At 43.9% G+C, this 23504-nt stretch overlaps 1 long non-coding RNA gene and 1 other non-coding gene across 2 annotated transcripts in view; both read left to right on the top strand.

Annotated features, from left to right (window-relative positions):
• The window catches only part of LOC143817953 (uncharacterized), a 37795-nt gene extending 16823 nt beyond the window's left edge, over positions 1–20972 (top strand). Inside the window, exons 2-3 of the long non-coding RNA XR_013224225.1 lie at positions 14730–14844; positions 20648–20972. This is a non-coding gene — a long non-coding RNA (uncharacterized LOC143817953). The remainder of the gene's footprint in view (positions 1–14729; positions 14845–20647) is intronic.
• Positions 19135–19241, top strand: LOC143763825 (U6 spliceosomal RNA). Its single transcript, XR_013212836.1, has one exon. It is a non-coding gene; the product is annotated as a U6 spliceosomal RNA (small nuclear RNA).
• Positions 20973–23504: the final 2532 nt, after the last annotated feature.

Raw genomic sequence — 23504 nt, 5'->3', positions numbered from 1 at the left:
GTCGAAATTACATGTTTGATCAATTCTATGTTAAAAAAAATACTGTTTCCCAGAGATGATAAAATCTTTTGAATTTCAAATTCGACAGGTTCTTCAAATTTTTTCAAAAAGTCTTTATTTGAGGCAAATTAATTTGCCAAGTATAGCGCATTCTCCAAATACTCTGAAAATTTGTGAAAAACTCTTTGTGGTCTCCTAGGATGGCATCCAATTCTTTTCAATCTCATTAACACAAAAACAACCTTAGTAATGACATAGTGACCTCTCCAAAGAAATGGATGGTAATCTGGTTGTAACCAACAGTCCATTTAATAATATAGTGCACTCACAGACTCGTGTGTTTAAAAATGAAAAAAAAAAAGTTAAAAAACGATCCTTCCTAGTCATTTGTGATCAGGTAGACTTTTTTGTGCACAATACTTAATTAAACTAACGATGTCACTGTCAGAGGTGACATCATCCAGCTGTGACTGAGATGAGTGATGTGCCACATATTGGATAAAGCCTTTGCGTATGTTTCCACGATCAGTATTGGCAGCGCTTTGGACGCAGCACATGTCCGCTCTGTCCAAAGAGCTGCCGGCTTTTGTACGCGAGGTGATTCCGCATGTGTTCATTGAACCATGCGGAATCACCGCATCCTATACATTGTATGGGTGACTTTATCTTGTGGAGACAGAGCGTCTACGCAATATAATTAGACATGCTCCGGTCTGGAAAGACGCGCCGCATGTCCGGTTATGAAGGGAAGCTGGAGGCGTCCCTGCACATAGTGGAGATGGGATTTCATGAAATCCCCTCCACTATGCTGTAACTTCCGGCCGCTGCGGGTTGGACGCTGCGGCTGTACTCCTCAATAATACACTTGTCAGAGGCAAAGGAGGCCAATTGTTACCTGCGTTTGGTAATCTACTGATCGGACAGCTGGTGACAGTGGTGCCTGTGGTGCTTTTATTGATGCTAACAGCTACCACATTTTTAGCTATTCCATGGCCATTGACACTTTTCCTTTTACCATATATTTTCCATAACACTACAGTTAACTTTTGACAATCTTTTCAACACCAATCATTCACCCCTTGCCATAAGGGCTTGTTTCCATTTGCGAGAAACACGTCCGTGTCTCGCATGTGGAAACCAAGCTGTGGTGCCGGCACTTGGGAGCAGAGCGTGCGGCCGCATAGCAACACATGGAGCCGCACGCTCCGCTCTGGAGTGCCGGCGCCACAGCTTGGTTTCCACATGCGAGACACGGACGTGTTTCTCGCAAATGGAAACAAGCCCTAAAGGACATAATAGCAAATACAAGGTAGTTAGATGTACAGAGAACAAAATGTGGCAGCAGGATGCAGTATACTGTTGTCTAATTGGAAAAGTCAAACAGGTGTGCAAAAACAGAAATGCATAGTTAAATGTCTTTCTTTTACTTTTTCTCTTTTTCTATTTCTTCATCAAAATGTATTCCTTCTTCCAAAAAATGACAAAATTAGAAATTCCAGCACCTGCAAAAAAACGCTGTATTTGTGTGGCATGTACTGATGTAAAGTTTGACTATTAAAACAGATGTGCCAAAACCAAATTTGTTTATAGCACACACACTGTGAGGTGGACAGCCGCTTGTGACAAAGATGCACACTGCCTGCCACTGATTGCAGGTTTTATTTATACAAGAACTAATGTGCTGTTTTGCTTCTGCTTTCCAGTGCATTAAGAAAGAAGAAAAAAAGTGCAATTATAATTAAAATGCAGAAAGACAGATGCCAGGTGCACCATAATACTGATCAATCACACTGAAACTGATACTGCTGCTGGCACTTCTCCTACCTCTCTCTCCCTTTAACAAATTAATCTCTGTATTGTTCCTTGATTACAAGACTTAGCTTTTTCCTTGATGTAGTTGTGCAACACATTACTGTCTTGAGTGTTTATTCAACGTTTTAGGGCTTTCTCTTTCTATTTCTTGTTTAGCTAGAAGCTCTTATATCACCCAAAATTGTTGCTGAATTCTCTGCCTAGGCTTTCACACAGGCTATGATAGTAAGTCCTGAATGGCTGCACTATACCATGTGATATGGTACAATACAAGGCATGCTGGGAAGTCCACACATTCTTATATGTGGTCATGTCAGTGACTGATGCAACATATAAAAAGACAACATGCATTTCTTGGCGATTTGCATGAATCGAATTGCAAAGTAATGAAACTCTATAGAGAAAAAACGCATCCTGCGGGCAACTTTGCAGGATGCGTTTTTTCTACATAACGACGCATTGCGACGTGCGTTGAACGACGCTAATGTGAAAGTAGCCTTAGAGGAAAACAAAAGGTCAAAGTTAAGTAGCATTTGTTGTTTCAAATCAGGACTGCGTAGTATGTAAGCGATTTTGAAGTTTTACACTAGGCTATATTACATAGTGTCTCGAATCTCAAATTCACTTTTACACATTATGTTTCTATTTATAGCTTCCGAGTATTAAGAAGTGTTGTTATATGTTATTTTGTAGCAATTCTTATCTCATAAAAAATACTATCTTGCGGACTTACTTTTAGTAACTATAATTGTGCATCAGACTATTACATTTACTTATATGCTTTATCAAGAGCGTGTTTGTGATAATTGTGAGATCTATTCTAAGCTCTCAGCAATATTTGTTTAGCATTTGATTTCCATTTTAAGTAATAAGTTCTCTAATTTATCTGACACACAGTAATTGTATTGCTTCAAGACGTCACAGAAGCTTGGTTATACAGATTACTCTAGGGTAAAATGAAACTTGTCAACTAAACAAATCTAAAAAAGTACAAATTGGTACTGTAAGGAACAGTCTTGTGAAAGAAGCAGTAATGTTGCTAGTCAGTCTGGAATGTACCTAGGTCTGTACAAAATCTGCTGAAATTATGCCATTAAAACATTAAATCCTGTTATTTCCCATTGGGAAAGTTTTTTTACCTATAGGCTAAAGAAGACAATTCCATATAACCAGAATAATAATAATAATAATAATAATCTTTATTTATATAGCGCCAACATATTCCGCAGCGCTTTACAGTTTAACAGTTTCAAACACAACAGTCATAGGTAACAATGTTAACAATACAGCAATAAAGCAAAATAAGACGACCCTGCTCGTGAGAGCTTACAATCTACAATGAGGTGGGGAGATACAAAGTACAGGTGTGTATTTACAATGATGTATTTACAATGATGGTCCAGCCATCTTCAGGGGGTGGGGGGTAGATGAGATAGTGAATGGGCTACACACACACACAAACATAAAATGACTGATTAGGGAACGTGATAGGCCGCTCTGAACAAATGAGTTTTGAGTGAGCGCCTAAAGCTATGCAAGTTGTGGATGGTCCTAATATCTTGGGGTAGAGCATTCCAGAGGATTGGCGCAGCACGGGAGAAGTCTTGGAGTCGGGAGTGGGAGGTACGGATTAGTGCAGAGGTTAGTCAAAAGTCGTTTGCAGAGCGCAGCGGTCGGCTAGGCCGATAGACAGAAATGAGGGAGGAGATGTAAGGGGGTGCCGCACTGTGGAGAGCTTTGTGGGTGAGAACAAGTACTTTGAATTGTATCCTGTAATGAATGGGCAGCCAGTGTAATGACTGGCAAAGAGCGGACACGTCCGAGTAACGATTAGCCAGATGGACGACCCTGGCTGCTGCATTAAGGATAGACTGGAGAGGGGAAAGTCGCGTGAGGGGGAGGCCAATTAAAAGAGAGTTACAGTAGTCCAGGCGGGAGTGGATTAGGGTGACAGTGAGAGTTTTTGTTGTCTCCATGGTGAGAAAAGGGCGGATTCTAGAGATGTTCTTTAGGTGTAAGCGGCACGAGCGGGCAAGAGATTGTATGTGGGAGGTGAAGGAGAGATCGGAGTCAAACATGACACCCAGACAGCGTGCCTGCTGCCTAGGTGTTATTATGGTGCCACCCACGGAGAGGGAAATGTCAGATTTAGGGAGGTTAGTAGAAGGCGGGAGCAGAAGAAGTTCAGTTTTGGAGAGGTTGAGCTTCAGATAGAGAGCGGACATGATGTTAGAGACTGCAGACAGACAGTCAGTGGCGTTCTGTAGTACAGCGGGGGTAAGGTCAGGGGCTGACGTGTATAGTTGTGTGTCATCAGCGTAAAGATGGTACTGAAAGCCAAATCTGCTGATGGTCTGTTCAATTGGGGCCGTGTAGAGGGAGAAGAGAAGGGGTCCAAGGACTGAGCCCTGAGGTACCCCGACAGTGAGAGGAAGAGGAGATGAAGTGGAGCCGGAGAACAGAACACTGAAGGAGCGGTCAGAAAGATAGGAAGAGAACCAGGAGAGAGCAGTGTCCTTAATGCCTAGTGACTGGAGCCTAGAGAGTAGGAGAGGGTGGTCAACAGTGTCGAAAGCTGCAGAAAGATCGAGGAGAATGAGCAGAGAGTGGTCACCGTTACATTTTGCTGTCAGAAGGTCATTGGTCACCTTGATGAGTGCAGTTTCTGTTGAATGTAGGGGGCGGAACCCGGACTGTGAAGGGTCTAGGAGGGAATGAGTGGAGAGGTATCGGGTAAGGCGAGAGTAGACTAGGCGCTCCAGGAGTTTTGAGATGAAGGGTAGATTGGAGACCGGTCTGTAGTTGCTTGCACATGATGGGTCAAGGGTGGGTTTTTTTAGTAATGGAGTAATGATAGAGTGTTTGAAGGAGGAGGGGAAAATGCCAGAGGAGAGGGAGAGATTAAAGATTGCAGTTAGGTGAGTTGTGACGACTGGAGAGAGAGACTGGAGGAGGTGTGAGGGAATGGGGTCGGTGGTGCATGTAGTCGGACGAGAAGAGGAGAGGAGCTTGGAGACTTCTTCTTCTGTGATGGGATCGAATGTGGAGAGTGAGCCAGGGGAGATGCATGGAGGAATGGGAGTCATTGCACTTGGTGTCTGGGAGCGGATTTCCTGACGGATGTTATCTATTTTCTCTATAAAGTGGGAGGCCAGGTCATCAGCACAAATGTCTGTGATAGGGTCTTGTGCTTTTGGCCTGAGGAGGGAGTGAAACGTGTCAAAAAGTTTCTTGGGGTTGTTGGATAGTGAGGAGATCAGGGTGGTGAAGTAGGTCTGTTTGGCAAGGTGAAGGGCAGAGTTATAGGTCCTTAACATAAATTTGAAGTGCAAGAAGTCTTCTGGGGTGCGAGTTTTCCTCCATAAGCGTTCAGCACACCTGGAGCATCGCTGGAGAAATCGGGTTTGCGATGTGAGCCAGGGCTGTTTCACTCTGTGTTTGAAGGTTCTGAAGGTGAGGGGAGCTACTTGGTCTAGGGTGCTTCTAAGAGTGTCATTGAAGTAATGTACAGCCAGATCAGGACAGGAACAAGAGGAGACTGGGGACAGTGATGAGTGTAAGGAGTCTGAAAGTGTGTGAGGATTAATAGCATGTAGATTTCTGAATGTGTGGTAGGTAGGAGAGTGCTGGGGTGGGCGAGGAATTGTGAGTGTGAAGGAGAGAATGTTGTGGTCAGAGAGGGGAAGTGGTGAGTTATCTAGGTGGGGAATTGAACAGAGCCGGACAAAGACCAGGTCCAGGGTGTTACCGTCTTTGTGTGTTTCAGAGGTTAAGAGCTGTGAGAGGCCGAGAGAAGTGGTTAGTGATAGAAGCTGGGATGCAGATGTGGACGTGGGGCTGTTAATGGGAATGTTGAAGTCTCCCAGGATAAGGGTTGGTAATTCTGAGGACATGAAGTGCGGCAGCCAGGCTGAGAAGTCGTCCAGGAAGTGGGTAGGTGAGCCTGGGGGCCGGTATATGACCGCTACTCTGAGGGAGAGGGGACGGAAGAGCCTGATGGTGTGGACCTCAAAAGAAGGGAATGAAAGTGAAGAAACTGGGGGTATAACCTGGAACGTGCATTGGGGGGACAAGAGTATGCCGACTCCACCACCAGGTCTGTTAGTGGGTCTTGGGGAATGGGAGAATTGTAAGCCACCATGGGAAATGGCAGCAGGGGAGACAGTGTCAGAGTCTTGGATCCAGGTTTCAGTGAGGGCCAACAGATTGAGAGAGTTGTTCAGAAAGTAGTTGTGCAGGAAAGGGAGCTTGTTACATACAGACCGTGGATTCCAAAGGGCACAATTGAAAGGGAGAGGTGAGGGAGTGCAAGTAATATTAATAAGGTTAGTATGGTTTTGATATGAGATAGGGTAGCAGTTGAGGTTGGGGGATGGGGGACCGGGGTTGGGGGATATGTCCCCCGAAATCAGTAGGAGTAACAAGATAAAAAGCAAGTGTCATGCAGCGCTCGCCCCCGGCTTCTGCAGCTCGCCGGGTGCGCGCGCACGGCGCATTCAGCTCTGCGCGTGCGCACATCTGATTCCTCTGTTGGCACTCCTTCCTGTCCTCTCCGTCATCCTGGAGGACTGTAACCCGGAAGTAGCTCTCATGCTGGTATATAAGCTGCTTCCTGCTGCTCCTCTGTGCCTGATGATCATTTGTGTTTACAAGTGCTTCTGGTCACCTGTGGTCTCTGTGCATTCCTAGCTTTCTGACCTTGGGACTCCTCCTTCCTCTGCAGTACCTGCCTGATTTTCCTGTGTTCCTGCTTTGTTCCTTCAGTTCCTGTTTCTGTGCGGTACCTGCCCGGCTCCTTTACCATTTCCTTGCTCCCGTCAGCCTCTGTGTCTCCATATTGTCTCGTCAGCCTCCGTGTCTCTGTAGTATTCCCATCTTCTCCCTCGTCTCAGTAGTTCCTTGCCATTCCCTCTGTTTCCTCCGCTGTTTCCTTCGGTCCCTGTGTTCCTGCAGTGTACCCTTCTTATCTCAGTCGACCCTCCAGCTTCCGTGGCGATAGTCCCTCACGGGCCTGCCCCTAACGCTCCCTGTATAGGGGGCGGTCCACCTGGTCAGCTCGTCCGAGAGGGGTTCGTCGTCACGGTCCAGTGGGTCCACTCTCCGTTGTCCCTGTTTGAATCCACTCTCTCAAATGGGACTGCACTCGGATGACATCTGAGTGCAGCCTGATTCTTACAGCATCACAGTATCATCAGGCCATGGACCCCGCTGGAGCTTCCGCTACTCAAAAAGACTTACTCTTTTTGCGTGAAAACCAAACTAGGATCATGTCGTTTTTAAAAAAATATGGAGTCTCGCCTAGCGGCTTTACAGCCTTCTGATCCTGGTATTGCTCCGCAGTTGGTTGCCCTTCAGCTGGAGCTAGGTCTACAATGGGACACTCAGTCCCATATTTCGAATTTTTTGGCCTCTATTAATGATCGGCTTCTCGCCCTCCAGAATGTGGCCTCTGTCTCCACTCCTGTCTCAGCGCCACAACCCTCGCCCCGACTTGCTAGACCTCCTCGGTATGGTGGGGATCCTAAAGCATGCCGCGGCTTTCTTATTCAATGCCAGTTGCATTTTGAATTGTCTCCGCTACTTTATCCCACCGATCGAGCTAAGGTTGTTTTTATAGTATCCCATTTGGAGGGTGAGGCTTTGGCATGGGTTAATCCCCTCTGGGAGCGTAATGATCCTTTGGTCTCCCAACTCAATCCGTTCCTGGATACCTTCCGCAAGGTTTTTGATGAACCTGGACGTCTGGTCTCTACCACAGAGTCCCTCTTTAACCTTAGCCAGGCCACTCTCTCTGTAGCTCAGTACGCCATCCGTTTCCGGACTCTGTCTTCAGACCTTGGGTGGAATAATGAGGCTTTGGTTGGAGCGTTTTGGCGTGGTTTGTCTTCACGGATTAAGGATGAGCTGGCAGGACGGGACACTCCCACCTCTTTGGATGATCTTATCTCCTTGGCCATACGCATTGATCTGCGTTTTCAGGAGCGCACTCGCGAGCTTGCCAGAGAAAAGAGACCTCTTCGCCAGACCACTATTGCTCGAGGGACTTCTTTTTCTCAAACAGCCCCAGTGGTTTCTTCATCTTCTCCTGAACCCATGCAGGTCGATCGCTTTGAGTCTTCCGAGCAGCGCCGCAAGGAGAGACTCGCACAAGGTCTCTGTTTTTACTGCGGTAGTGCCTCTCATCTCTTACACGCCTGTCCTCAGAGGTCGGGAAACGCCTCCGCCTAGGACAGGTAAGAGAGGCCTTCCTAGGTGGTTATGACTCCTCTCCACCTCTGGTTTTGTCTGTTATTCTACATTTAGGTTCCCGTCACTTTTCTCTGGAGGCTTATGTTGATTCAGGAGCGGCTGGGAACTTTGTTCAGCTTGAGGTTGTAAACAGGCTTGGGATACCTGTTAGACCCTTGGAGACTCCTAGACAAATAGCTTCCGTCGATGGTCAGCCTTTGCGGGAGACCGTCAACTTAGTTACGGAGGAAGTTGAACTTCAGATTGGAGCTCTTCATCGTGAGAAACTGGCCTTTTATGTTTTACCTTCATTGTCTCATTCTTTCCTTTTGGGTCTTCCTTGGCTGAGAGATCACGAACCCACTCTGGACTGGCGCACTGGAGATGTTCTACGGTGGGGACAGTCTTGTCTGAACAGGTGCCTGCTTCCTGTCAAGCCTGCGTCCTCCTTTCGGTCTGCTTCGGAATCCACGGGAATTCCTCCAGCCTATTGCGCCTTCTCGGATGTCTTTAACAAGAAGGAGGCGGAGATCTTGCCGCCGCACCGCTCTTATGACTGCCCGATAGACCTTGTTCCTGGTTCTACTCCACCTCGAGGACGTATTTACCCATTGTCTCCTACCGAAACTCAAGCCATGTCCGAATATATCCAAGAGAATCTGGCCAGAGGCTTCATTCGAAAGTCCTCCTCACCTGCAGGAGCTGGGTTCTTCTTCGTCAAGAAGAAGGACGGTTCTCTTCGCCCATGTATAGACTATCGGGGTCTCAACACTATCACGATCAAGAACAAGTACCCACTTCCTCTCATACCTGAACTCTTTGATCGTCTACGTGGAGCACGAATCTTTACCAAATTGGATCTCAGAGGAGCTTATAATTTGGTCCGTATCCGTTCCGGTGACGAGTGGAAGACTGCGTTTAATACCAGAGATGGTCATTATGAATATTTGGTTATGCCATTCGGTTTATGCAACGCACCCGCAGTCTTCCAGGAGTTTGTAAATGATGTTTTTCGGGATCTACTTTACACCTGTGTTGTAGTGTACTTGGACGATATCCTTGTGTTCTCTCCAGATCTGTCTACTCACAGAAGAGATGTACGGCAAGTACTTCAGCGTTTGAGAGAGAATCGGCTGTACGCAAAACTGGAAAAATGTGTCTTCGAACAGTCATCTCTTCCCTTCTTGGGTTTCATCATTTCCGACGCTGGTTTGTGTATGGATCCAGGAAAAGTTTCTGCCGTGCTCAACTGGCCACGTCCTCTTGGAGTGAAAGCAATTCAGCGATTTCTTGGATTTGCTAACTACTATCGGCAGTTTATCCCTCACTTTTCCTCCCTTTCTGCTCCAATCTCCTCCATGATTCGGAAGGGTGTCAATCCTCATCTATGGTCGTCTGAGGCCGAAGAGGCTTTCCGGTCCATCAAGCAGGCCTTCGCCTCCGCTCCTATTCTTCATCGTCCTGTGGCCAATAAACCCTTCATCCTTGAAGTAGATGCTTCTGCAATTGGAGCTGGAGCTGTGCTCTCGCAGAAATCCTCTTCTGGTCGTCTTGTGCCCTGTGGTTTTTTCTCTAAGATCTTCTCCTCCTCTGAAAAGAATTATTCTATCGGTGATAAAGAACTTTTGGCAATCAGGTTGGCATTGGAGGAGTGGCGGTACCTCTTGGAGGGGGCTTTACATCGTTTTGTAATTTACACAGATCACAAGAATCTGGCATATATCCGCTCTGCGCAAAGACTAAATCCTCGGCAGGCCAGGTGGGCCTTGTTTTTCGCCAGGTTTGACTTTGAACTTCGTTTCCTGCCAGGAGATAAAAACTCCAGAGCCGATGCTCTGTCTAGGTCATTCCAGGCGGTGGATATGGAGGAAGAACCTGCGCACATCATCGATCCTGCAAGAGTCATCACAGTTGCTCCTCTCTCTCTTTCCTCGTTGCCTCCGGGTAAGACCTTAGTTGCTGAAGAGAACAGAGAACGCGTCTTACTTTGGGGTCATGCCTCCAAATTAGCTGGACATGTTGGTCTCAAAAAAACCCTCCGTCTGATCTCTCGCTATTACTGGTGGCCTACGTTGTCCAAGGACGTCCAAAGTTTTGTCGCCTCTTGTCCCTCCTGTGCCAAGAATAAAATTCCCAGGCAACTACCTTCCGGGCTTTTGCATCCTTTACCGGTACCCTCCACTCCGTGGCAACATTTATCGATGGACTTCATCACTGACCTGCCTTCTTCATCTGGTTGTACCGTCATCTTCGTGGTCATGGATCGTTTCTCCAAGATGGCTCATTTCATTGCACTACCTGGTTTGCCTTCTGCTCCCGAATTGGCAAAGATTTTTGTTCACCATATTTTTCGTCTTCATGGTCTTCCTTTACATATTGTTTCTGACCGAAGTGTTCAATTCACCGCCCGCTTCTGGAAATCCCTCTGCAAATCTATGAACATTTCGCTTGACTTTTCTTCAGCCTACCATCCGCAGTCCAATGGCCAGGTGGAACGTACTAATCAGACCTTGGTAACTTATCTCCGTCATTTTTCCAATTCCCATCAGAATGATTGGTCTGACTTGCTGCCATGGGCTGAGTTTTCCTACAATAACCATTCCAGCGAAGCTACTAACAAATCTCCATTTTTTATCGTCTACGGTCAACATCCTGGTCTTCCTCTTCCGGTTCCTCCTGTCTCTACTGTACCAGCGGCTGATCTTCTGTCTAGAGAGTTCTCCAGGGTCTGGCAGGAGACCAAGTCTGCCCTTGAGTTGGCTCAAGTCAGGATGAAGAGACATGCGGACAAAAGACGCCTCGATTCTCCTATATTCCATCCTGGGGACAAGGTTTGGGTTTCTTCTAAATTTATCCGTCTCAAAATTCCTTCACATAAGCTGGGTCCTCGCTATATCGGTCCATTCGAAGTTTTGTCTCGTATTAATGACGTTTCTTACAAACTTAAGTTGCCTGCCTCTCTGCGTATTTCTAATTCTTTTCATGTGTCTCTCCTTAAACCCGTAGTTTTTAATCAGTTTCATTCTTCTAACCTTTGTTCTCCTTCGCCTGTTTCCGAGGATGATGTCTTTGAAGTTAGGGACATTTTAGCCATGAAAAAACTTAGAGGGAGAACTTTGTTTTTGGTTGACTGGAAAGGTTTTGGTCCTGAGGAGAGGTCCTGGGAGCCTCGTGAGAACATTCAGGCCCCTCGCATTTTGTCCCGGTTTCTTTCAAGTCTTAAAAAGGAGGGGCGTAAAGACGGGGGTACTGTCATGCAGCGCTCGCCCCCGGCTTCTGCAGCTCGCCGGGTGCGCGCGCACGGCGCATTCAGCTCTGCGCGTGCGCACATCTGATTCCTCTGTTGGCACTCCTTCCTGTCCTCTCCGTCATCCTGGAGGACTGTAACCCGGAAGTAGCTCTCATGCTGGTATATAAGCTGCTTCCTGCTGCTCCTCTGTGCCTGATGATCATTTGTGTTTACAAGTGCTTCTGGTCACCTGTGGTCTCTGTGCATTCCTAGCTTTCTGACCTTGGGACTCCTCCTTCCTCTGCAGTACCTGCCTGATTTTCCTGTGTTCCTGCTTTGTTCCTTCAGTTCCTGTTTCTGTGCGGTACCTGCCCGGCTCCTTTACCATTTCCTTGCTCCCGTCAGCCTCTGTGTCTCCATATTGTCTCGTCAGCCTCCGTGTCTCTGTAGTATTCCCATCTTCTCCCTCGTCTCAGTAGTTCCTTGCCATTCCCTCTGTTTCCTCCGCTGTTTCCTTCGGTCCCTGTGTTCCTGCAGTGTACCCTTCTTATCTCAGTCGACCCTCCAGCTTCCGTGGCGATAGTCCCTCACGGGCCTGCCCCTAACGCTCCCTGTATAGGGGGCGGTCCACCTGGTCAGCTCGTCCGAGAGGGGTTCGTCGTCACGGTCCAGTGGGTCCACTCTCCGTTGTCCCTGTTTGAATCCACTCTCTCAAATGGGACTGCACTCGGATGACATCTGAGTGCAGCCTGATTCTTACAGCATCACAGCAAGTAGTTTTTTGAAATGTTTGAAGTTTTTTTGTGCAGTGTGTTTGGGTAAGATGGGCTGAGGTTTTTCAGGAAGGTGAGAAGTGCATGGGAGCTGTACATGGGAGAGGGAAGCAGTGAGGAGCTGATGTGTATGAGTCGTGGTGGAGGGGGGATTGGGCGGTGAATGTGCATTGCAAGGGAGCATAGGAGGATAGGAATAAAGCACATGGTGAGAAGGGAAAACAGAGTGTGGGTTACCTGACTCCTGCCCTGACTAACTGCCATGGAATAACTGCGGTATCACGACGCTTATCTTCCGTGACGCTTTGCTTATGTGACGCGTGCACCCCCACTAGCGTGCCCCCCTAAGGATGGTTCTACATTTATAGTCCAGTGATGGGTCAGAAGAGATGGATTATGGGACCAGGGTGGGGATAATTTGGCAGCTGGGGCCAGCACACCAGGGGGTGGTTAAATGATCAAAGGCATTGTAGCTGGCAACATGCTATAACACCTTCACCTGATTGTATCTAGAGTGGCCACAGTAATTGATATACATCAAACAGTGAGTACATCCTACAATACAACCAAGGAATTATACCAAACATTACGCAGGCACATTAAAATAAGTTGCTAGATGGTATAGTGGCAGATGAGACATGGACAGCAAGCAGAGGTGGGAAGCTATACCATTAATTCTAATGCAGCAGATGAGACATGGACAGCAAGCAGAGGTGGGAAGCTATACCATTAATTCTAATGCCTCTCAATTCACAAAGGTATAATCTGGATAGAGGAGGCTTCTTATTTCTATGCCATTTCTAGATGTTTGGTAAGAAGTTCTTGAGGACAACACAAATAAATATTATTGTATTTTTTTGACTATAAGACAAACTTTTTCCCCCCAAATTTGGGGGGAAAATGGGAGTGCGTCTTATGGTCGGAATGTACTTACAATTAGCGTGGTGGCAGCAGGAGTCAGGCGATTCTTGCGGTGGTCTGACGCTACAGGGTGATGATCTCACTCCCATCCCAGGTTGGTGCGACAGGTTCAGCGGTGCTCGGTGGTGCGGAGGCTTTGGCGACATATTGTGATAGCATGGAGCCCCACACTTCCACTGTCCCAATACTGTGGTCTCGGGGAAAATGGCCACTGGAAGCGGCGCATGCGCAGATTGAGATCTCGGCACCGATATCTCATCCCAAGATCTCGGGAGACGAGATCTCGGTGCCGAGACCTCAATCTGCGCATGTGTCAAAGAGGGTATGAAAGTCTTTCTTGAAAAAATATAATATTGCAGGTTGTGGGTACTAGATGCTGTGATGGGATGTTTACCCATTGCCGTATGTGGAGTCAGAAACAAATTTTTCTATGAAAATGGGGCACTTAGCATTTGCCTTCCTCAAGATTAACACGTTAGTTTAAGGATTAGACTTGATGAACTTGTGCCTTCTTTTAGTCTTAAAGGGAACATGACAGCTGATACATCCTGCCCATGAATTGGTTTGTATGGCTATATTATTTTAGCCAGGTATGTTTCACTCTGAAGTGCTGCGACTCAGGTTGGGAGATCTGCTGCTTGTCCGAACATGGGTGATCTGTACTTGGACCATGAATTTTGAATGGATGAAACTGGCCTAAGGCTAATAGTACAAGGATAAATTAAAATACCTATCATACAAATATGCACTCACAAACAACAGAGGGGAACACCAGGAAGGAAAAGAAGGAAAACCAAATAGGTTTGAATGAGGATTTGCACAAAGCCGAAATACCAAGCAGCAGTCACAGATAAACACTGCAAACACTTCTGTCATTAACTGACTCTTTAACTCCACACCAGGCAGTATAAGACTAACACTGAGTATATATAGGAGAGGGGAGTGGCCAATACTGAACAGCTGAGATCATCCAAGCAGGAAAGCTTCAGAGACTCTAAGCTGAACAGTTGAACCCCTGCACTGCTAACAGAAACCTGCACCATTTAATATGAAGGAGAACTGCTTTTAATCAGTGCAGGAATACATGAAAACTCTACGGTTCCTCTCTGCCTTGGGAAATCTGTGACAGAAACCTTTTAAATAATTTATGGTAATTTTCAATGCAATTACCATGAATTTCTATTATAAGATCCTATTATTGGTGCCGTATGTGTCTATAAAATAAATCAAGCATTTCATCCAGGAGCAATGAATGATCCAATAACTGAGTTAAATAAATTTCCCTCTCTAGAAATTTGAAGTGTTTTTGGCTGATATGAATAGGCTGAATAAAGATTGGGATTTGTTTACATGAAACTTCCTCCGTTACCCAAACAATGCTGCCAAAAATCATATCTGTTGAGAATATCTGCACCGTGTGCCTGCCAAAGAATATATCTGCTTTACATCCATACTGTAAGTCAGGGAATCCAAATAAAATGACACCTTGAGCATTTTCCCATCATCATGTTTGAGTCAGAAAAGGAATTTTACGTCAAAATATTCATCAGCAATCTGCTTTCATGGGAAGATAGATGGGAAATATTTCAATGGTTACATCTGTCACATTCATTGATGTGATAATTACTTTGTCATACTGAACAAAGCTTTGTACCGATATACATGTCAGTACATTACTTACATTATGAAACATTTATACTGCTATATGAATAATAATAATAATATTAATGCATAATATTAATGTTTCATTTTTTAATCATTTTTAGAATTTTTCCTTCAATGTGAGCGTAGATGTGCACAAGAAACTTCGCCCTAACTATTGTCCAGAGAACACAATGTGTCATGTTCTACAGTTCTCTTCCATATTCCAATGGCAAAAGGGTGAGGGTTAAGACTTAGCAAAGAGGTTTTGCTTAATCTTCAGTATGTCTTCCATTGCGGGCAGTGCGGTGAGGCAGACTCATCTGCAGTGAGAGGTCTCATATCAAGATAAATGACTGTGAGATTAAAAAAATAAAGGAAAGGGACATGGCTGGTCTCCTAGGACATATATAACATTTCTTTATATATTTCTCAGTTTTGATTGCAATGTCAGACATAATACAATTGAAGGAGGGAAGGATTTACAATAGGGATTGCTGAAAGGTATTTTTGTTGTTTTTTTACATTTAATGTTCTTCTCGGACAGAAATATATTGTCAGATAAAAAACATACTTTTTACTGGCTTAAGGTCATCAGGAATACAAACCAGAAATAAATTAATACAGTCTTATACAAAGTTGGGCAAAAAACGTCTGCTCAAGAATTTTATAGGCACATCCTCAATATACGATTTGAGGAAAGACGCTAAAATGCAAAGTGTGAAGTTTAAAATAAATCTTTATTATGTTTTTAGACAATTAAAAAATGAAATATTTTATTTTAATCAAGCGGGTTAGACTATTAGTAGTGGAGAAGCACCCGATGACCTCGATTCATCCAATCATGTTCCCTTTATGGGTATTTAAGGCACCACCTATGGCCATGTTTAATCACGCCCTCATTGAGGAAGCATTTGCAAAACGGCTCTGTCGGGGTGAGAGGACATGGCAGCTGGAATTTTTGCACTCTGCACTTTATAGGTACTCCATTCTTTTTTACCTTCACTAATTCATTTAATTTGATGCCTACACTTATATCAACATGACGCTAGAAAAATTGTTAGTGTAAGATACACGTTGGCCAATGTTTAGTCATGTGAATCTTTTTGATACAGAATTAATTTTATCCACTTGGGATGTTTTCAATTCATTATGAATGCTTACAGCATGCACTATGCACTTTATGGATCATTCATTTATGAATTGGTATTGGATACATTTTCTCTTTTTTTCAAGGCTTTTTTCATTTTTTGAGTACTCCATGAGCACGCCATTGTTCACATTCCATGCTCCCATTCTCTCTTCATTATTTCTGTCTCTTGTTTAAATTAAAATATTTCATTTTTTTTATCGTCTAAAAACATAATAAAGATTTATTTTAAACTTCACACTTTGCATTTTAGCGTTTTTCCTCAAATCGTATACTGAGGATGTGCATATAAAATACAAACCAGAAAGTAGTCTACTATTTGCTTATTGCATTACTGAAATTACCTTTATATTATTAATATTTTAAAACACATTTTGCTCGCTCGTTAACTTGTATGTTGTGAGTGAAACTTTAATAATTTAAAAAATTAAAATATTTTCAGCAGATGTTTTGTCGAATCAAGGGCATTGTAATTGGATACTTCCATTAAACATTTATGTTCTGTAGATTCTTCTCTGCTGCAACAAGGACAAGATTTAGTTTTATTTATCATCCTCAAATTAAGACAAATGTTGTGTCATATACAAGGCAGGAGCAAGATGTGGAATACTAATAATACCATAACATTATAAACTGTACCCTCTTAGGCCTATTTCTAGACAGATAGGTGATAATTAGCAAAACATTGCTGCTTTAGTCCAACTATAGCACCATGACTGTTCACAGGTTATTTGTAATGTTGCCACACGGTCTTTTGCACTTTAAGGCCTCCTTCACACGTCCATTTTTTTGTGTTTTTATACAGTCCATTTTTTAAGGACTGGAAATACAATCACATGCACACCCATTGTCATTTTCCAGCTCGTGTGGAGATCACTGATGTGACTGCTCATGGGACATGGCCCTTAATGGATTATCGTCGGACAGGTGAGGAATATGGTGTTTTATTATTTTTGGTCTTTTACAGGGGATATGGGCTTCGATGGATTAAGGTGGAAGGGTAGGTATAACTTTGTTTTTGTTTTGTTTTTGTGAATAAATGGGTAAAAGAGGGTGTGTAGTTTTATTTCAAATAAAGGACTTTATTCTTGCTGTGTCTTTTTTTTACAATATGACTATGAGGTTAGTAATGGGGGCGTCTTATAGACACCTGTCCATTACTAAACCCTGGGCTTGATGTTGGCTGACAATAGAAAGCTGACATCAACCCCAACCCTGTTACCCCACTTGCCACTGAACCAGGGCAAGTGGGAAGAATGAGGCTAAGCACCAGATTTGACTCTTCTCATTGATATGCCATTTCTGGGAAAGTTGAGGGTTGATCTTGGTAGCCTGGGAGGGGAGCAATATCCCTAGCCCTTTCCTAGGCTATTAGAATCAGCCCAAAGCTGTCTGTTTAGCGTTTGCTGAATTTATTAGGCGACTCTATGTCATTTTTTTCTGGGGTCCCCTGTAAACTAACCTGTCAAGGTTAAGCAAACAGCTGTGAGCTGTTATTGATAGCCTGGGAACCGTTTGGGTCAGTGTCCCCGTTCCCAGTTTAGTGTTTGGTAACATTAGCCCTCAGCCATGGATTTTCCCTCTACTGGTTATCAAAAATACGTGAGAGCCCATACCATTTTTTTAAAATTAATTATTTATTTCACACACAATGTACAGAGTGGGTGCTGAGTACTCCCATCATTGTTGCCTGGTCATGGTGATCACAGGGAGACCAAGCGACAATGATGAGAGCTGGCATCAGCATCCGGCACCTTGGAACAGATAATTGTACTGTGCAGTTATGTGGCACACGGGCACCAAATGGATACATGGACGTCACATACGCACATAAGAGTGGCACACAGACCATTGATCTCACCACAGTACTGGTTTTTCCTGTACAGGAACCATTAGGACATGTGAAGGAGGCCTAATGGAGTTAAGCTGCAATACTAGACAGAACCCATAGACAAGTGTAGCGATATTTCTGGGAGAATGCAGTCATGCTTTTATAAACCTGTATAATTTTAACACATACATAAAACATATTTTTTGAAAATAAAAGTAGGGATTTTGAATGGTATATTTAAGTTATATAGCCACTAGAGAATTGGGACACATCTCCACTCACTGCCATAACCTGGAATTTGCTAGACTCATCCATGTGCTTGGTTCTCTATGCACTTTTTCCTATGTGAAAAAAAGTGCAGAACAAGAAGCAAGCTTACTCAGCCGCTAGAGTAGTGAGTGGATAAGCCATAAATGACTGTGATAGAAATATCCATTTACATCCATAGGGAATAATGAACATTGAATCTGAAGATAGTGCAAACTACCATGTGGTGGAATGCCGTCCATACACAGGATGACAGTCAACCAAACTTTCGATTGACAGACAGCTATCTTGCCCAACTCCCTAATACATATGAGCACTCAGCTGCACATTCATGTATTTTTCAGAGGAAGAGAGGGGAACGCTGGGAAGAAGGAGGGGTGTTTGCAGCACGTAAATCCAGTTTTAAAAATTGAGAGAGACTCTCTGCCTGATGCGTTTCTGGCGCATCATGGCGCCCTTAGTCATAGATGATTATGAAAACGGTGATACCAATATGTGTATATTTCATTTTTTTATTGTTATATTATATTTTATTGTTTTATTGTTATATTTTGAATGGGGCTGATTTGAACTTTTATATTTTTTTTATTTTTTTATATTTTAAAACTGATTTTTTAACTTTTTGCATGCTTTAAGTTTCTATGAGAGACTTAAAGTTGCAGTTCTTTGATTGCCTCTGCTACACACATGTGATGTTCAGATCGCATGTGTGTAGCAGAAATGGTCACTTGCTACGAGCGCTGACCACGGTAGTCATAGCAATCTGCGGCAGACCTCTGGTTGTCATGCTGATGGGCAGGATTAGTGACGGGCTTCCTGTAAGTGTGAGTTAAGTGCCGCTGTCAGAGATTTACACTGACAGTTAACTAGTTGCAAGCACATGTCAGCTGTATAGATCAGCTGTCATGTGCACGGAAAGGTGCTGGCTCAGCGCCGTAGCCCTCACCAAACAGGGGGAATCTGACATGTGTGCACATGTCAAAAAGGGGTTAATTATATAGGGTGGCTGAGCTGTTACTCACTGCATCCATAGGATACCATGAATGGTGGATTCATGACATTCTGATATTTGTTTTACAATTGTTATTACAATTGGAGATATGTTATACATATACAATCAGTACACAATCAAATGCAAAAAATAATAGTGAAAGGTCCTACTAAAAATTAGCTTTTATTGCAAAAAATTAAAATTCACCTCACAAATGTATATATGTATTCCAAACTTACTGTACACAGAAAACCAGCAACAACAAAAATGGTCAAAAAAGTGGGTCAATGTGTGCTCGCTTCGGCAGCACATATACTAAAATTGGAACGATACAGAGAAGATTAGCATGGCCCCTGCGCAAGGATGACACGCAAATTCGTGAAGCGTTCCATATTTAAAAAAAAAAAAAAAGTGGGTCAATCTTAACTGTGGCATAGCTAGAATCAGATGGGCCCCGATGCAATATTTGCATGTTGGTTAGATGTATGGGCAGTTTTGGGGTGTCAATGTACTTGGAAGAAACAGTCCAAGTACTTTAACACACCCTTTGTTCCAGACTGATTTGCATATGGCTTCTACACTAGATTTCTCATGACTAGCACATCGTATCTCTACAAAATAGACTTACTTTTATGAAGGACAAGCACATATACAGTCATTAACTATTCCCATATGTAAAAATGAGCTGAGAGGTGTTATTGTTTAACAATATCCAAGAACATATTGAGTTTTGAACCTATTTTACAAGTAATAATTTTTTATCTCCAGTTTTAGGGTTAAGGAGAGGGTCATAAAAAAACAGCCATCACATTCCAAATAATCTGTGCTGTGATACTTTTTAAGCTTAACACATTTACATATATATGGAATCCCAGATAGCACCAAGAATATGGGATGATTTGCAGAATCGTACTCTGTTATTTCTTGATGGTAGTCAAATAAAATTAGTGAGAAAAATGAAGCTAGACATGTTAATTTCTGGGAAAAGTGTGAAGATGTATTTTCTTGGTACATGCTTACTAAACTCTATAAGAGAAAGCGTATGAGAACCAACTATGAAATCCGTACATACTGGCTCACGTTTACTAATGTTACCTCTCCTGCTTATTGATATAATTTGCATAAAAAATCTGGCATAACATTTTAAGACTGTTTAATACTATTCTCCAAAAATAATTTGGATTTCCACCAACCGCTTTTGATTTTCCAGCTCCAAAATTAGTGTGGCCGAGTGAAGTTGTAAATTGTACCTAAGGGCATTTTTGGCATGCAGTCTTTTGGTTTAAATTACTTACCTAAATTAAGCAAGCTAAAAGTATTGTCAGTAGGAGAAAGGTGTGTAAGAGTGTGCCACTTTAATACATTTGTGGTATAGCTAGAAAATGACAAAAAATGCACAACAGGGCATCATTTGGACAGTAAAAGATATTAATAGTATGGTATTGTTCACCAAGTTGGGTTGTCTTATGTACAACGCCTATGCAGGTGTAGATACCGGCTGCTGCCGTTCTCTGAGCTGGAATAAAATCAGCAGTAAATTCAAAAGTAAAAACAGGAAGCAATGGCAAAACAGGAGATGAGGAACCTGGGCCCCTGAACTGCCCCCCCCCCCCCCCCCCGTATAAGGGGGAACGGTGTGGTGGCAAAATTTCATAGGAGAGGATGTTATGTACCATAAGAGGGATGATGTGGGTGTTACTTTTTGGGGCAGAGAGCACAATGAGGAGAAGTTATTTATTTAGGGCACAGCATGGACAGCTATTTTAATTCAGGTGGCATTATAATGACACGTGTTTTGTTTTAGGGCACTGTGTCGTGATGTGCTGAAGAATACTGGAGAAGAGGGACGTCTGCGGAAATGAGCAACAGCATCGGTACCAGATGAAGAAGAAAAGGATTAGAAGAACTGGAGATGTCACCTACATCTGGACCTAAGGAGGCATTAACACTGGTTAATCGTGGAGCTTCAATGACCACTGACCGGTTTTATGAAGCCAATCGGCAGCAGTTTAGTAGCCTGTTTAGACTGGCCAACTGTACTTTCATGCGCAGAAAGCAATCCTTAATATGATCCCTGTGTGAGCATAGAATAAAAATGTTCTCGGCAGCACATGTTTCCACAGGATGATCTGCCGATAACAATGATCTTTAACTAAGCTTAAAGTGGATCTGTCACCACATTTGACCTATCTAAACTATTATTATGAAGATAAGTTACGTGGCACAACTGTAAAACGATGCTCAAGTGGGGTCCCAAACCGTAATATATAATAGAAAAAACTTGGCACTCAAGCTTGGATAATGAGTAAGTAAAGTTTTAATTCACTCCACAATTAATACATAACAGATGTTTCGGTCATCAAGACCTTATTCAGTGTAAAGACTGCTCTGTGTAATGAGAATGAAAGGAAATATTATTATTATTATTTATTTATATAGCACCATTGATTTCATGGTGCTGTACATGAGAAGGGGTTACATACAAGTTATAGATATCACTTACAGTAAACAAACAATGACGGACTGATACAGAGGGGCGAGGACCCTGCCCTTGCGGGCTTACATTCTACAGGATTATGGGGAAGGAGACAGTAGGTTGGGGGTGTCCTATTTAGGCATTGTCCATCAGTGGCAGTGTCAAGTTAACTAGGACAGAATGCAGCATCTACCTGTGAGACAGCAGGTTTTCAATACACATCTGTAGGATTTGGCCTTGTGGGGTTGATTGAATATCGATGTCAAGAAAATTAGGTTGACGGCCATGAGAAAAGATAAGTCTGATGTTCAGTTCATTTTGATTGAGAGTTGTCATAAACCTATTCAATTGTTCTGATGATCCTTCCCACACAAACCCTACGTCATCAATAAACCTAATCCACTGATGGACCTTGTCTATTTGAGCTATAGGATTGCTCAAAAAAACTCTCTCTCCTATGCCCCCAAGAATAAGTTCTAGTAAATTAGGGAGACAAAAAGCGCATATAGGGTCTTATCCTCAGATTAAGTGCATTTTTTTAACAGGGAGCTGCTCAACTGATGGTATAAAGCAAAAGCATGTGCGTATCGGCTGCTGCAGATCCACGGGCCTCCCACGTGACCTTCTCAGAGACGTTGTACGGAATAGTTTGTGGATTAAGTCCGTGCTGCCACAATGATACAGATTCAAATGTAAAGAAAACTCTGGTGGTTTATTCAATGCGTTTCAAGGTGTATCTGACCCCTTCATCAGGAAAATACCACAAAGAGAAAGAATCTGAATTATTGTGGCAGTGCAGACTTAATCCACAAACTATCCTGTACCTATCCCAAGAATAAGTTTGCATATGATGGAGTGCAAGCCACCCCCATGGCAGTTCCTTGAAGCTGTAAGTATATTTGGTTGTTGAAAATAAATCAGTTATGAGTAAGTAAATACTTCAGGAGTTTCACAATAAACTCAGCCAAAAGTTTCAAAATTACCAGCTTGAAGGAACCAGGAGACGGCTTTGAGACCATCGCTGTGTCGGATTGAAGTGTATAGACTTTCCACATCTGCAGTTACCAAAATCATGTTATCTTGTATATACAATCTGTTGAAACTGCAGAGTGCAGATGTGGTGTCCTTTTCATAAGTGCAGCGCCTCAGAGTCCTGGTCGTTGCAGAGATGTAATTCTTCCACCAGGGGGAGTGATATTACGTCTGATGGCAATAAAGGAGATCTTCCTACCAGGTATCACAAACCATACACCGCACTTCACACTCCAGACCACCAGGGGGAGCCTTGCTCCTATCTACTAGGGCACTCCTCACAGAAGGGTAAAACTGGTGGGCTGGATAGAAAATTAGAGAGACGCTGACTGGGCTTTGCCCAGGCAGCCGCTGTCAGGCAGACGGGGGGAAAGGAGGAACATCGGAGCTGCAGACAGAGGGCCCCTGACAGGGGTGAGATCCTATCAGAGGCATAGCAAGACAGAAAGACACGGCGCTGCGCCTGCCCCACGTGCGGCAGCATCCTAAGAAAGGACACGAAGAGAATTGTATTGTAGAGGGTGAGAAACGAAGTCATAGCACAAGGAGATAACACCAGAAGGAGTTCTGCCCTGTAATAGGTTGCCTCCTTCTGAGGCGTGTAGCCGGTGGCCAGAACACCGAGGGAGCAACCGTCTCCATGCCTTGCTCCAGAGACCGGCAAGACAGTCAATTCCAAGTTGGCTGCCCGACCTTAATACCTAGGAGACACGGTGGCAACTTGTGGGGGCCGGGGCGTCTCTAGGGTCCCTGTAAAAAGCCTCAGGCCATCAGTCATACAGGTTTGTCCTATCCATACCATCTGGGGGACAGAGAGGAAGACATAACATCTAGAACATCTACAACAGTTGTGAGAAGCTCAGCAGAGAGGTACTACAACACACAGGCGCTAGAGAAAGGCTACTGATTTCCACCTGGATAAGGGGACTCTGGATTTGCCTTCGGACCGGCCGGACTCTGCCTACCCTGTGGTCTGTACCCTGGACTGTGGATGCTGAAGTCTTCAGTAAAGGTAAAGAGACTGCAACCTTGTGTCCTCGTTATTCACTGCGCCTTACATCATCCATCATCACCATCTACACTTCTGGGAAGCCCTGGGGATACACTTCACCCCAGCGGACCCCTAGGCAGCGTCGGTCACCCTGACCGAATA

The sequence above is a fragment of the Ranitomeya variabilis genome, chromosome 3 (genome assembly GCF_051348905.1).
Source record: "Ranitomeya variabilis isolate aRanVar5 chromosome 3, aRanVar5.hap1, whole genome shotgun sequence".
Taxonomy (NCBI): domain Eukaryota; kingdom Metazoa; phylum Chordata; class Amphibia; order Anura; family Dendrobatidae; genus Ranitomeya; species Ranitomeya variabilis.
The sequence above is the reverse complement of the archived record's forward strand: the minus strand, read 5'-3'. Positions and strand labels throughout refer to the sequence as shown.